Genomic DNA, 15240 nt, shown 5'->3' with positions numbered 1-15240 from the left:
GAGTATCAGTTGACGCACAAAGGCCACTCAAGAGATCATAAACTTTTTTATTTAAATAGGCAAAATTTTACACTATTCGTTATAAACCCCTTTTGTAGAAACTAATTATTTTAAGTACCAAACAATGAAGTACCAAACAATAATTAGGGAAGCAAGTTCTATAATAACAGTTCTTATAATTCAGTGTTAATAGTACTATCATGCTGTTTTATGAGGCAATTGCTCAGTTCCTAAGCGAATAAAGTACAAAACCCAAAGCCCAAGTTTATCCCAGTGTAGGAAGCACATTCTTCCACACTAAAATTTACTAACATAACTCCACTGACACCATCGTGATACCACCGTCTGACTTTAATTAGATCAAATCATGGACACAGATGAGCAATGTCCTTTCAATTTTATTTCTAGTATACTTTATCCTACAACTGCATGAGAAAAGTACATCTATACTTTTCTCAGTCCAGTGATATTGCACAAGCGTTTCCTAAGTTTAATGTTTCATTTAATGTTTCTTCAAAATTGCCAAGGTGCATAAAATAGGACAGTAATTTACTTTCTAGACACCAGAGTATAAGCATTTAGGGGTAAAGAAGAACTTCAGGCTCTCTTCCACCTTTTGTGCACTCCTCTCCTAGGAAGAGTTCCAGGCCATTTGCTAGTGAGGTCACAGTGAAGACTGGGGCTCCTGTCCTCACTGAGCCCAGCCCCAAGCCCTGTCCCACATGCGGGAGTCCTGGTCATCTCACAGACCAGCATAAGGAGAACTCACATTCTCATTTTTCACCCCACAAGGCAGAATGAATAAACTGGCAACAGAGCCTGCCCCTAGGGTCCTTTTCTGCCTCTCAATTCTTCCATCAGACCAAAGTAGAGTAAGTGATGATACAGGTTAGGGGGGTGGGAGAGTAAGGGACACTGGGGACTCACTCAGGACCAGCTAGTTTTGGGCTGAATCTGTTTAAGCTCCATAAGGTCCACCCAGCTAACCGAAGTTTTTAACACTGGGGTTTGAGCCTCAAGTCCTAATTAACAGGGCTTATTTTGTTCCTATTAGTCATTTTTGGGGGGTGGGCCCTTAGCGGGGGGGGGGGGGTGTGTGGAGTGGAAGGAGGTGGAAAGTAGGAGAGATAGTGTGATATGGTACAAATTTCCAGCATCTGCAGTCCTGTCTCTAATACCAAAGAATGTCTTCATACCAACTGCATGGCAACTGCAATTTAAGAAATCCTTTTGTTTGATGTAGCATTAAACAATGGTAACTGCAATACTAACAAGACTCAGCAACCCAGACCCAGTGGGTAGTGCTTATTCTTAAGTGTGGGTGCCAAGTCCAAAGTAAGAAGGGCGCTGAACACCAGGTTCCACAAGTATTAAAAACAAAGCGAAGAGAGCTCCAGGTGCAGATACACAGGCCTTACAGGGGTTGGAAAGGAGAATGTAAGGACCAAAAGAAAGCTGCAGAAACATTTCTTTTAGTGTAGGATCTTACACCCAAAGAACCAAACCAAAGTCCATTAGAAAAAAGAGAAAATTATATTTGTTTTCAAAACTTTTAGACAATTTTGTATAATGTGGCTATTCCATAAAGAAAAATATGCCTGAATCTTAGGTGTTTTTTCTAATAAAGGATCAATTATCCACATCAAATGATGTGTTAAGGAGTTATTACAGATTATTGGGAAGAAAGATGGAAGGGAAAAACTTGAAGAAAACTACATTAAAAAGTCAACTATATGTACAACCCCTCCTTAGAAAGTATACAGGGGAAACTATATGTATTTTATAATACTAATGCCTCAAAACTTAACCATCCAACAATCACACATTAATCATGGAGAAATGGAAGAATTAATAAAGTAAATAAAGGCCAGTGCGAACTCTACTACAGAATCTCACTGAGCCATGACCAGTTGTAGATCATCTTTTCCTTAGGATACCAGTTTACTTAAAATCCATGGCATGTTTTCTAATTCCTAGAAGTTTCACCAGAGGTAAATCAGATTTTCATCCTGACTAGAATATAAAGTAAGAGATTCAACTAGATAGGGTGGGCATATGCAGCCAACAATGTTTTAATACCCATTTCTATATCCTATTTACATACATATACCTTTCACTTGCCAGACACAAAGGACATATTGAAGAAGCAATAAATGATCTCTAGTCAAGAAAATTCCAGGCTACTTGGCAACTGCCTGCTATACTGTCCCTTTAATTGATCACAGATCCATGGACTATAGAAAGAACAAGCAGAATTACAAAAGAATGGAAAACCTTGAAACAAATACAAAACTTAAGATCCACAGTATATTTTTTCCAATATCCATAGTATAACCATAGCATATCACTTATTCCCCAGTAATCGGGGAGGGTGAGGGGGAATAGTGAGTTTTCCAAATACAAAGTCAAATATTCAGGTTGTAAATTGGGAAAACCACACTGCCAAAATCATTGGCAATTAAAGAAGGTTAAGTCAGGCCAGGAGGCTGGGGAAGGCTTGCCATGCTTAGTCATCAATCATTTAACAGTGATGGCTCCCCAAAAGTGAGTATCCTCTGTTTTGACTGGTAAACCCAGACAAAACTACATGTGTACTCAACTCACAACAGGTGTGACTCAACCAAATGCTTTCTGGAGACCTGGGAATGCCACATTCCTGACCAGAACTGAAAAAACTTTTTTTTTTAACCAGAATTGAAAGGTGAAGCAATGAATCTAGAAGGCTTGCCATACATACAGTTAATAGTGAGTACCAAAGATTACTTCCTTTGTCATGACTGTGGTGGAAATCATCTAAAATTAATTGTACATTTTCATACCTCATTAAAGAGCAAGATGACCAATACCTTTTCTTAGGGGTTAGGGTCACTGTAGATAGCAATAAAGGGATGGGCTAGGGAGTTACTGAAGCATTTTAACTTTCAATATCCAGAGATATTCACACCTCTTTGAATTCTTCCTCTTAATTTTTTATTTTGTTTTCTCTCTTCTTCATCAGGCAGTAGGGCTAAACTACACTCCCTCACATCTCAGGATCATATCCTAAACCTATCATTTTAAATGTGGGGCTGGGAAGCCGTACACATAAAGTAAAATGGTCTCTGAGTGAAGGTCTCAGACCTTCCCCTCTAGGCACTGCACCATCTACAACGACTACTTGTTGATTATCAGCTGTGAGGGTAGCCAAGTATGCCAGATGCATGTGTTTGGAAAAAGGACTTGTTTAAGAAACTAAGCTAACAAAGCACTCATTTCCTTGGTCTATACTCCTACTTCCCTAGACAGACATTTATCTGAGGGGGCCAATCTCAGAACTCACGCATTTACTCAAGGCTGTACCACATCCAGACTGTCCACACATGACAGAGATCTTGAAAGTATCCATATTTAGACCTAACTACCCTTTATAAATCCAGCAAATTTAAGCCACCCCATGAAGAATAAATGTTCTGCAAAACAAACCAGGATTTAAAAAATAGAAAACAGATTATCTCTATTACAAAGCATTTTTCTCATCTTGACCTTTTTTAATCACTCAGCACTCCAAGGTTTCTCTCCTATTCTTTATTTTGCCCTTACCTCTATGTCCATTTCAAAGAATTTGATAACAACCACAGGCCCTCTGAACCTCTCTTCCTAACCACACATCCTAACACTAAAACCACAAGCGCTTCATGCCCAGCCAGTTCTGTTCCTCTGATTGATGGGGAAAGGATGGCACGTGCGCACTCGTGGTTAGCACACCTCTTTCCTCAGACACCAAGTCCTTCATTACCTGCTAGCAAGGCCCAGCTTCACAGACAGGAGCTCCAGGTAATGGCAGGACTCTGGAAACAAAATGAACAGATCCTCACTGTTAGCAAGACATTTAATTTCCCTCCAAATATGCCCCAAAGCTTTTCAAGAAAATCTTATTTTAAAAGAACACTACAAAAGGCTTTCAGTTTTTATATTTCTCTAGGCAACTGGGTTATTACTTTTTCCTCTTATTTTGCTTCCCAAACTCCAAATCTAAAAAGGCTGTCCATGGCATTTTGGCCCCAGCCTATACTAAGAAACATAATGGCCGAATTTGTGAAAACCTGAATTCTCAGGAGAGAATCTCAGATCCATTTCCAAAGGCCAGAGAAAGCAATTACATGCTAGGAAGAATTTCTGACTTAAAAAACCAAAGCCCTAATAACTGCTGGGAGAGTTTTTAAGTCTGTGAACCTGGCCTTCACATTAGTAACAAAATGTCCTGGTCCTAACGCCGTGGGCTGATGACCCAAATTTCCTTACATTAATTCAAGATGTGAGTTAGCAGTACAGTGCTCAAATTAGTTTCAGATGACAAAGGAAAAAGAAACGTAACACCAACAGGAACAAAGTATTAACATTAGAACCATATAAGCCAGGCTGGATGAAACAAGATGACTCACTGGGTTAAATCACAAATCAGCCCTGAAGTACAGGCTTGCAAGCTAGCTTTATGGACTCCCTGATAAGGCTTTCTAGACTACCTCAGAAAGAGTTTAAAAGTAGATGGGGTAAGGGAGCCAATAAAAGGAATGCAGATGGTCAAAATATTTGTTTCCATGTGCCAACCCAAAAATACATGTTTAGAAATCAAATGCATGCACAACAAAAAAATAAATAAAAATAGAAATCAAGCGGGTGCATAAATTACAGGTACTTACAAAGCAATTAGGTAAATAATCTAACAGTAGGGTCTTCAGAATTCATATCACTAAAGTTAACCATAATTTCATAAATTCCAAAAATCCTAATATCTTTCCCCATATAAACAGATTAACTCAATCACCTCCACATGATCGAAATAGCATGTGCCATTTTGCTTCCTACACACTTAGGTAAACTGAGAAACATTCTGCCAGGAGGGCACATTAGTAAAGTCAGTGCTTGATTCATACATCAAAAACATTTTTCTACTCTGTTAAAAATACCAGCTGAATTATATAGTGAGAATTTATTGTGGGTCAAGTTTCAAAAAATTGTCACAAATATATCAGAGAAAAGTTCTAGTCATTAATACAACAGTAATAATAAATTTTTGAAAAGTTTTATCTGACTCACTAAGCAGGGGGAAAACATCAGTAGTCAATTTGACAACTAGATAAACTTGTTAAATCACACTAAACAGGATTTTTGTTTTGCTGTGTTGCGCTGGAGGGTGGGGTTACTAAGAAATTACTCTATTTTCTTTTAACATAACTATCAGCTAATGTTTGAAAAGTGATCGCAAGCCTAACAAAACCTAAAGTATAACAATCCTTTGTGCAGTTAATTTACACTTGCTTATATGGCTATAATAAAGAACAAAAAAAAATCCAGAAAAGTCAGAATTTGACAGAGAATCAAATACACAGTAAAGAAGGAAGGAAAAAAATGCTTTCATGAACCTCCCCCATACAAGCAGCCTTTAAGCCATCAGTCACAAGGATTGACAGCTTTCCAAATGTGTGGTCTCCCTTTCTAAACATTATGAGCAAGATAAGGAAGAAAAACAAAAGTGCACACATTACTGCAACTAATGGCATGTCATAGCATCTTGTGCTATTTTATTTTCCTCATCTGAGGGACATAAGAAAGGCCCCTTTCCTTCCTGCTCCAGGCTGGTTTTGAAAGTAACTCCCATTACTGATGCTTCAAAAGACCTAGAAACCCTGAAAATAGTTGCCTCCCCAGATAAACTACAAACAGCCTTCCATAATAACTATGGAAACACCAATAGCATCAATAGAAGGGGGAAGAAATGATTAAAACAGAAACACATTCCCATCTTATCTCTTAAACTGTGGGAGAAGTCTGTTTGCCCATCAACACACACCTGACTGTTTTTCACCAAGCCCCTGCTACTGTGAGAGGAAGGCTTTCCTTTCACTTCCCAGGAAACACTAAGCCAGAGCATGGGCACTGCCGCTGGCCATGTGGAATTAGCTGGTGGACTGATTATGAACATAAAATGGGCCACAACATTCAACAGAAGAACCCCTGGCGTGGTTTCAGTGCCTTCCCTCAAACTAATCTCTCAGGCAACCATGAGGAAAGTACTTGGTTCAGGGAAATACTCCCCCCTCAGATTTTTCTGAACATCAAATTTAATAGTGCAAAAAAAAAAAAGGATGTGGACAGACTAAGGATTTTTATTAAAATTTTTGACAGCCCCTCTGCTAAAAAAAAGAAAAGAAAAGAAAAAAGGCTAAAAGAAGCAGTATGTTGTGGGGAGTTTTTTTGTTTGTTTGTTTTGCATGAGCAGGCACCAGCAATCGAATCCAGGTCTCTGGCATGGCAGGCGAGAACTCTGCCTGCTGAGCCACCGTGGCCCGTCCTGTTGTCGTGTTTTTTAAAAGTCACTATAGCAGAGAAACCCCAGAACTAAACATTGGAAAATCTGAGTTCTCATCCTGCATTTCCCAATAATTAGTTCTGAATGTGAGCAATTAATCTCTCCTTTTATGAAATGAAAAAACTCAGAAACTAAATTTTAGGGGTTCTTTCTGCTCTTAACAGTCTATATTAAACATCAAATGCCTACTTAATACAGATTAAACTAAAGCTAAAAAGAGAGGTTTACTCAAATTCTAAAAACCTGTTAGCTTCTTTATTTGTATGAATATAGCCTAACTCTTAAGCATAAGAGAGATGAAGAATGCAAGTAAAATGTAAAAAACACAATGTATTGAGCAAATAGCGATGGTAATCACTATGTTTTATGCCAACACAATCTAACTTTACAGCTGAGTTCTATGTAGCTGTGCAAGAAAGACTCTTGCCATGGCTTGCCACTTGAATGAAAGGAGTGGTGATAATTGTTCATGCAGAAAAACCTCTCGAGACATGAGCAGTACCTGGAAGTATGTGCCCAGCTGGTTAGTTGAGGCACAAATAGTCTGGAATTTATCTTCTTGCCTGATTGATACGTGTTCGTTAAGTTAAATCACAGTTGTCTGAAAAAGTTCTTAACCTTAAAAACATTCTCACTTTTTGCATCTAATTATAAACATCTAAATGTTCGTTGGGAACATTTAAACCCACAGAGAAATCCTGTGAAACGGAATTTTTTTTAATTAAAAAAAAAAACTTCTAGATTAAAATAGTTAACGATAAACGGTTCAAGCAACAAATCAAAAACTGTCCACTGTGCTCCGGAGAGCAGGGAGGAAATGCCAAGCAGTCTAACATACAAAGTCCCTCGCCTCAAGAATGCATAGATTTTTTTTCTATTTGGTTTTGCTTAAATGATAAGCAGAGTCATGTCTGAACCCAACACTACAATACTGGAAAATGCAATTATTTAAAAGCCATTATTTCCTGAGAAAAAAATGCCAGATATTTAAAGAATATATACAAAATCCTATGTAACCTGAGACCTCGCCCCATTAATATACAGAGATTGCATCCATAGCTACTCAACATTTCCAAATTTTTACAGAAACAAAATCTAGAAAGAAGAAAGTTATATCACTATATATACATAATCTCTTGACCTCAGATCCACATCCCCACATAAACAGCTCAGTGCTGTAAATATTAACTACAAGGGGAAGGGGGCTTATCTACAAAAAAGTTTACCAACCAAAGGTTCGTTTGCTTTGCTTGTTGTTTTAAAATGGTGGTTAAGTAAGTTTCTAGATCTAATTAGACATTTCTATTAGAACAACTAGAGTTAGGGTGCACTTATGTCACAATAACTCTCACCGCCCTCACAAGCATGGCAGTCAAGCACAAAAAAGGAAACATTCCAAAGCTATGAGTCCTTATTCTCATCTAACTTTGCCACCTACAGTATCCAAGGAGAGTAACTGAAAATATACATTTTCAGTGAAATGTGGAATTTTATGACTGTTTCTTCATATTTTTTTCTACAGGAGAGTGAGAACCATAATCCAAGAGTAGAGAAAGTCCTTCTGACATTAAGATTTTCTACCTCATCATCCTATGTCCACGTTGAATGGGGAGGTGGAAACAGACGAGATTGGTAGTCAGAAGGCATGCTCTCCTGTCCCAGCACCAGAAGCCCACTCCTCACCTACCTTTGCCATCACCGCTAGCCTGGAACACAGCACTGACAGGTCCTGCTACTTGTCAGGGCTGTGGTAATATGGGTGTTTGAACAGATGACTTCCAGATTGGATTCCCCTTTAATATTAAAAATCTAAAATGTATTTTATCTTTTTTTTTAGATATTTTAGATAATTATCTCTTTAATCTATTATGAATTACATTCACCTGGGTAACTAGGTAACAACCATGCACAGCACCCTTTATTAAAGAAAAAAATGTGTTGTAAAGAACCCAAAGGATGGCTGGCTTTCAGAGGATGGATTGGAGGAAACACTCAGAGCTGTTTTCTCAGCCTGGAGGGAGAAGGACACTGTTTCAGCCACTTGCACACTAACTCTTAATCAGCGTCACAACAGTCACATGAAGACTGTGGCAAACAAGGCTGAAAGAGGTTAAGTAATTTTCTCAAAGAGACACAGATGGAAAGCACAGTAAAAGTAAATACGCTCGTACAAGCTGATTTCAATACCTAAGAATTTGACATGGAAAACAGGAGTAGAGGAGCTGAGGAAAACTTTATAGATTAAGTGGTTTTTAAAAATTCGATAAATCACACAGTGAAAAATTCAAAAGGTACCAAAAGATGACCTTCAAAAGTCATCCAATGAAAGAACATTGATCTCTTAGCCAGTTCCCAGATCTCCTCCACAAAAACTGTGATTTTTTTCAGTGTATTCACACCAAGACCAAGATTTTATGATTTTTGATGCAAATTTTACAGTAGCTTAAGGAAGCTAAGCAAGTCCATTTTATTATCATGTAGCCCATATGGTTAAAAATTATGGAGGGGGGCACATAGCAAAAACCAAACTATATATCTACTTAAGTTGTTTCCCGCATTTGATTTTAATAAGATCAAACATCATAAATGAGGGCAGCTTAGCAAGCTATCTATGGGATTGCTAAAACAATGTTTTTCCTTCACAGGGTTTCATGATTTTATTATTTTTTAAATAACTCCTGCAAAATAAGTACAAAGCAGGCAGGAAGCATTTCCACTTAAAAAAGAAAGAAAGTAACAATATCCCAAAGACAGTACCTTGTAAAATAATACTATATTAGTCACGGTTCTCTAGAGAAACAGAACCAACAGGAGAGATCTGTAAATATAAGATTTATAAAAACGTCTCATACAACCATGAGAATCCAAGAGTCCAAAATCCATGGGGCAGGCTGTGAGGCTGGCAACTCCTATGAAGGGTCCTGATGAACTTCACAGAAGAGACCCACTGACTTAAGAAAGAAGTGAAAATCTCTCGTCTACCTTAAAAGTCTTCAAGTGACTGGATCAAATCCAGCTGACTGGATTATTTTGTTTGCGGTAGGCATGGCCTTAATTGATCATAGATGTAATCAGCCACAGATGCAATCAACTGGCTGACTGATGATTTAATAAACCAGCCTTCTGGCTCATCAACGAGCCACAAAATATTCTTGCAGTAACGGTCAGACTAGTGCTTGCCTGACCAGACAACTGGGCACCATCACCTGGCCAAGTTGACAACAGAACCCAGCCATCACAAATCACCAGACAAATGGTCTGAAGTAACCATCCACTACTTTATTAAGTACCCACTATAAACAGGCACAGTAGTAAAATTCTAGGATTCTTAGAAATAAAGGCATGAGGTTAACAGTATTACAGTGAAATGTTATACTCAGTTAACTAAAAACAAATTCACACTGGAAATTTCTGATGCAATACCACACAAAGTCAACAGACCTCCATGCTCTATGGAACCTTTTATCTGAGATAAATCCCAAAGTCTAAATTTGGTTTCCCAGCTGTGACCTCTTTTCCAGTCTTTGAAATCTAACAGGTGTTCCAGAAGGTGAATTTGACTTCAAACATGCCCCCTGCCACAGTCTCATTTCTGATTAGGCAGGAGGATACTAAAATGATTTCTTTAATAAATGATTTCTTTAACCTGCTGATATAGAATCCAAATGTACATATTTTACGTATTCAGCTCTTGTTTAATGAAGAGATGTTCTAAAGAAAACAGCTTCAGTATACTGGAACAAATCAATGTCATCATACCCATGATAAGGGAAGCAATCTAAAACCCATAAGTAACACTGCTGCTTTACTCAATTTATATTTAAATATGTATTTCAAAGATCTCTGACACTAGTAATTTCAGATGTTGGTTCAAACCTTTTTTCCAGAAAGTCTTTCATTTTTATCCCCACATTCCCACGGGGGGGAGGAACCAATGAGAATAGTATATGATACCAAAAATCAGTTTATAAGTATGCTTTTAAAAACAACTTATTTATTGAAGACTCACTAAAATCGACAACATTCTCATCAGCAGCTTTGCATTCCACTTAATGTGACAAAATATAAAGCAAATAAATGTCAGGTGTTATTTACAGCTTATAAGGGACTGAAACAGAAAATTCACATGAAATGACAACGCCTACAAAGAAACAAATTAGCAGGTGCAAAGGCACATCATGCAAGGGAATACATATTTACACTTCAGATTAACCCATTATAACAAAATTTTAATATGAAATGCATACATAATCACAACACTAATTTCATCTTCTCAAACATTTTGAAAAGACGAAAATACCAGAATTCTTTAGAAAATTTATTTTCTTTCTTTAAAAGAAAAAAGAAACCATCCTATACTAGAGAGCATTAGGACACTGGTTCTAATCAAAAGATGAGAATGATAATTGATATATACATAGTTTATAGGTAAATAGCTGAATTGCTGTGTGTGAAAGCATGGTGTTTACCTATACTCTAAATATTTCTTATGAATAATGATGACATCATCAATTTATACCAATAATTTGTTAAGAAAACACAAGGGGCTCTATTTATTTATTTAATGACTATATCTACTTAGGTTCTGCTCTGTGCAAGTCCCTGTTTTATGCTGAAATCATGCAAATTCTAAATTTAAGGAGCCCATTAATGGGCCATAAGACTTTCCAGAAAATTCAATTTAAATTTTAACTTTGATACAAAAGGCACATTCCCCAGACTCAATTTTTAACATTTTCTCACTCAATTTTTAACATTTTGTCCATATTTGTGATAAGCACAAAAGACTGCGTGCCCATGTCACTCTCTCACACATACACACACTTCTCACTTAATGCTACTGGTGAACCTGGAGAAGTACAAAAATCAAAAAGGGAAATAACATCCTAAGATTATTATGAAAAAAGTTATGACCTCATGAGCTCTAAAAACAGGTTTCTGGAAAGCCAGAGGGTACTGTTCTACACCAAGCAGCTTCTATGCAAAAGGATAAGAAAATTTAAAATTTATTTTCTAGCAGACAAAGATTGCGGTTCCTTTCATGCATACTTTGTACATCCACGATTCACCTAACAGGGTCTGAATAAAAAACAAATTAATTCAAACTGAAGAAGTATTAAAATTCTAGCCTGGATTTCTCTTTCCATGACTTAATACTACATTCTTTAAAGCACTTTTGTGAAGCAAATATATTTGGTAAAATCTTGAGGGAAGAAAGGAAGCAGACTGGAGGGAGGAGAAAATGGATGTCCAGGCCAGGTGCTCCCTGCTGAGACAGTGCAGGAACCAGGGTATGGGGCCAGCTGCGGCAGCACAACAGGTAGGGCTTTGGGATCTACAATAACTCCAAACCCACCAGGTTGGCGACTCTCATTCATCTCTGTAATGTAATCAGAGTCATGCCCTAGATTCACAACAAGTGATCAACATCAGGGAAAGGACAAATAACTTTATGTTGCCATTCTGTTCTCCAAGAATCTTATCTAATCTGACAGATCTTCATTACTTTAAATGAGCCCATTTTAAACCCATAGATGAACTGACCCAATATTTTCTAGGGTCGCAATTATTTTCTTTTTCCACAGCCATTATGCCCTTCATCTAAGAACCCAAAAGGAGTTTCCTGAGGGATAATGAGAACTCTTAGAATTAAGAGAACTTAGGTTTCAACTATAGAAAGAATAATTAATAAAGACTGAAATTCATTTTCTAGAACAATGAATTAACAAAATCAAAATATGCCACAGCTAATTGATTTGCACAGACACTGGTAGATGAGAGGACTTTCCTTTTATTTTTAAAGACAGATTTAACAGGTATATTAATTTTCCACTGGCCACTATAAATAAATAGAACTCCAAAACATCTTTATTTGCGAGGGCTCTCTGGCCAGTCAGCGTTCCCCTGACTGGAATGTGTATTTACATGTGCCGGAGAGGAAGCATTGTGTGCTGGTGGGAAATCACTTCTCACATGCCTCCCATTCAACCAGAGGGCTCCACAGTAGGTATTCACACAGGAAGCAGGGCAAGAACACCTCTGGCTATTCCATAGAGAACTTTCCGAGGCACAGAGGATGAGGAACCACTGTAACTGCCATGTTCACAGGCACTGACTGCCTACACTGCTGGGTCAACAAAGCTAATGTTGTCTACACCATGCCCCCTTTTTCTTCCCAAGGTGAAAAGGAAATAGTCAAAAATTCACTTTCGCAGGGCATCACTCTGTTGTTGTTTTTAAAAAGGGACTTTTAAAAGCTATGACTTTTTTTCCTCGGATGAGCTGGAAAATAATCCCAAGAAGCTACTGCTTTTTCAAAGCCAACTGGAAGGTGTTTGTAATGAATACGCAATTTTAAAAATAAAAACTTTAAATCTCACTTCATTATCTCCCCCTGAATACTAGGTTTTCTCAAATAGTAGCCATTTTGTTTAACTGCAAAGTAAAGTAATAATTATTTTAACTCCTCAAATAGAGAAGCATGTATGGTTATTAAAGTATATCAAAAACAATAACTTCTGCAGAAGAATAAATAATGACCATTTATCAAATCAATCAACTGGTGGGTAAAAAACGCAATTAAAAGATAGGAAGTTTCTTCAGTATAATACTAAACTACTAAAATACAGGCTTGCCTTTTTCCTCAGTACTTGAGCATGGAACAACCCTGGTTCTTCAAAAATGTGTTGTGATTAAATTCTCACTACTCCACTATCACAAAAGGCAAAAGAGAGATAACAGCTGCTTCCTACAGAAATGTTTTAAGGCCATTAAATAATTAAATGATATTGGGTAAAGGACAACTCTTTTGGTTTATTTTTCTAATTTCTCAAATTAAGGAACTGAACTGCAAAGCCAAGGTCCCTGCTAGCTCTAATGATCTACAGATTTGGTTATAGCAAGAAAAATTATCATAACACACACATGTCAAGAGTTTATTGGATATCTATTTAAGGTAACCACAGTAAAATAAAAGATATCTGCATCCATGCCAGTCATAAATAACAACACTAAATAGTTTCAGGAACTAAACATTATAATACATAAAAAATAAAACAGAAATAAACTGAGAAAATATTCATAATACAATGTTTAGTGAAATGTGCATAGTCAGATTGGATTGTATAAATGACTTTTTTTAAAGACTGAAATGAAACAGAACTGAAATGTTAACAACAGTTAACCTACGGATAATGGAATAAGTGACTTCATTTTATCCTTTGTATTTAACTATATATCTTAAATGTCCAACAATAAGCATCAATAGTTTTAACTTTGAAAAAAAAAATTCAATTTACTTTGCACCGTGATTGTTTAAGTGTTTATGATGAAACACTTTCAAACCACTATATACCATGAAGGATATGGATTTAACCAAGTCTCCAGGCTACCATTTAACTCTGACTATGGGGCACAGAGACTGTGGGACAACGGAAGAGCATCTGTGGTTAAGTAATAGATTTCGTAACATTTACAAAACCAGCCTCTTGGGTCATGCTTGCTGAGTAATCCCTAGATTACGCATGCTCAAAGGGACCAACCCAAACAGTTGAAAACAAGGAAGAGGGGAGGGCAGATCACCCAGTCTTAATTTTTCTAGATAACAAGCTGCACCATAAAATCCTCTTTCATTTGCCAAAATAAATCATACTTTCTGGGTGGAGAACACCCTGTCAATCAACTGAGAATCAGCAAAGATAAACTAATAATAGAATCTGTTACATACTTTAGTTGAGTTTACTTGCTAACTATGCTAGTCCCTTAACCAGCCCAAAGGACTTTAAAAGCTATTGCTATGAAAAATACAGGGTGGAGTCAAAAGGGTGGGCAGGCTTCTTCAAGCACCGAGGAGAAGTAGTAACTACCACTCTTATCTATACTCTATTCTCCCCCATCCCAAACCCTCCAAAAAAGATTGTTTTAATATTTTTATTCCCTTATTTTCATGTATTATATCACGGAACATTTGGTAATATTTAATATATAATAATTATATATAATATATAATACATGTCCACTCCAGGAATCTGGAAATATAGAAAAACAAAAAGAACTTTTCACATATTCATAATCACACCACCCAGAAATAGCAGCTGTTAAAATGGTGATGTACTTGCTCCCTTTCAATCTTGTTTTTCTATCCATAAGAAGTTCTATAAATTAGAGGGCTACAGCTTGCACAACACAGACCATACTGAATATTTTCATTCTTAATATTTGATGAGTATAACAATGAAACTGAAAGCTTTAAAAAATAACTGAAAACCAGTTTCTAAATCACATTTTACTTCTATAAAGGTGGCAAAATCCTCCTCTAGGCTCCCTGACTTTAGCAGAAGGGCAGGTAGCTGGGGAAACCACAAGGAAAAACAGAAGATACTCAACAAATAGAATTAATGTGTACCCCAGAGGCATAATTTTTTTCCATATGCTATTAGGTTCACGTTACAACAACTTAATACCTTTAAGATTGTTCACACATATTTCAAATAGAATTATGAAAATGCAATCCTTTGTTTCTATGTTTACATTTATGCAAGTTTCTGAAAAGTAAAAAAAATTTCATCTTTGTCTCCTAAGAAACTACAGGACAGGACGCTCATAGCACTTCCTTCACAAATACAAGCCTACCCTGCCTCTCAGCAGGATGAGGATACTAGCAATCTAACTCAATGGCCCTTCACCCCAAAAACATCTAAGCATACATACTGCTATCTCTAAAGTTACTAACAGAGAACTGGACTGGCAAAGTGTACAGTATGCAAAGCGTAAAACATTTTGGTATAGTACACCAAGATACTCATCACACTATGAGATAATGAAAAGTTGGAGGCTATATCATCCATGCACTGGAAGTCTATAGCCATTTTTAACTGTTACAGAAATTAATC

At 37.0% G+C, this 15240-nt stretch overlaps 1 protein-coding gene and 1 long non-coding RNA gene across 11 annotated transcripts in view; one reads left to right on the top strand and one right to left on the bottom strand.

Annotated features, from left to right (window-relative positions):
- FNDC3B (fibronectin type III domain containing 3B) overlaps positions 1–15240 on the bottom strand; it is a 397533-nt gene that overhangs the window by 317507 nt on the left and 64786 nt on the right. For 5 of the 10 annotated variants that reach the window (XM_077161045.1, XM_077161044.1, XM_077161050.1 and 2 more), the window contains one exon: positions 3776–3827. The exons of 3 other annotated variants lie outside the window; for them this stretch is intronic. The gene's annotated coding sequence lies outside the window, so the exon portion shown is untranslated. Of the gene's footprint in view, positions 1–3775; positions 3828–7579; positions 8190–15240 lie in introns of those variants that run through there. 2 more of the 10 variants (XM_077161046.1, XM_077161051.1) reach the window with 2 other exon arrangements.
- Positions 728–8137, top strand: LOC143684248 (uncharacterized). The gene is made up of 3 exons (XR_013175937.1): positions 728–872; positions 2693–2745; positions 7872–8137. It is a non-coding gene; the product is annotated as an uncharacterized LOC143684248 (long non-coding RNA).

Source organism: Tamandua tetradactyla, chromosome 5 (genome assembly GCF_023851605.1).
Source record: "Tamandua tetradactyla isolate mTamTet1 chromosome 5, mTamTet1.pri, whole genome shotgun sequence".
NCBI lineage: Eukaryota > Metazoa > Chordata > Mammalia > Pilosa > Myrmecophagidae > Tamandua > Tamandua tetradactyla.
This window is presented reverse-complemented; position numbering and strand designations above follow the sequence as displayed.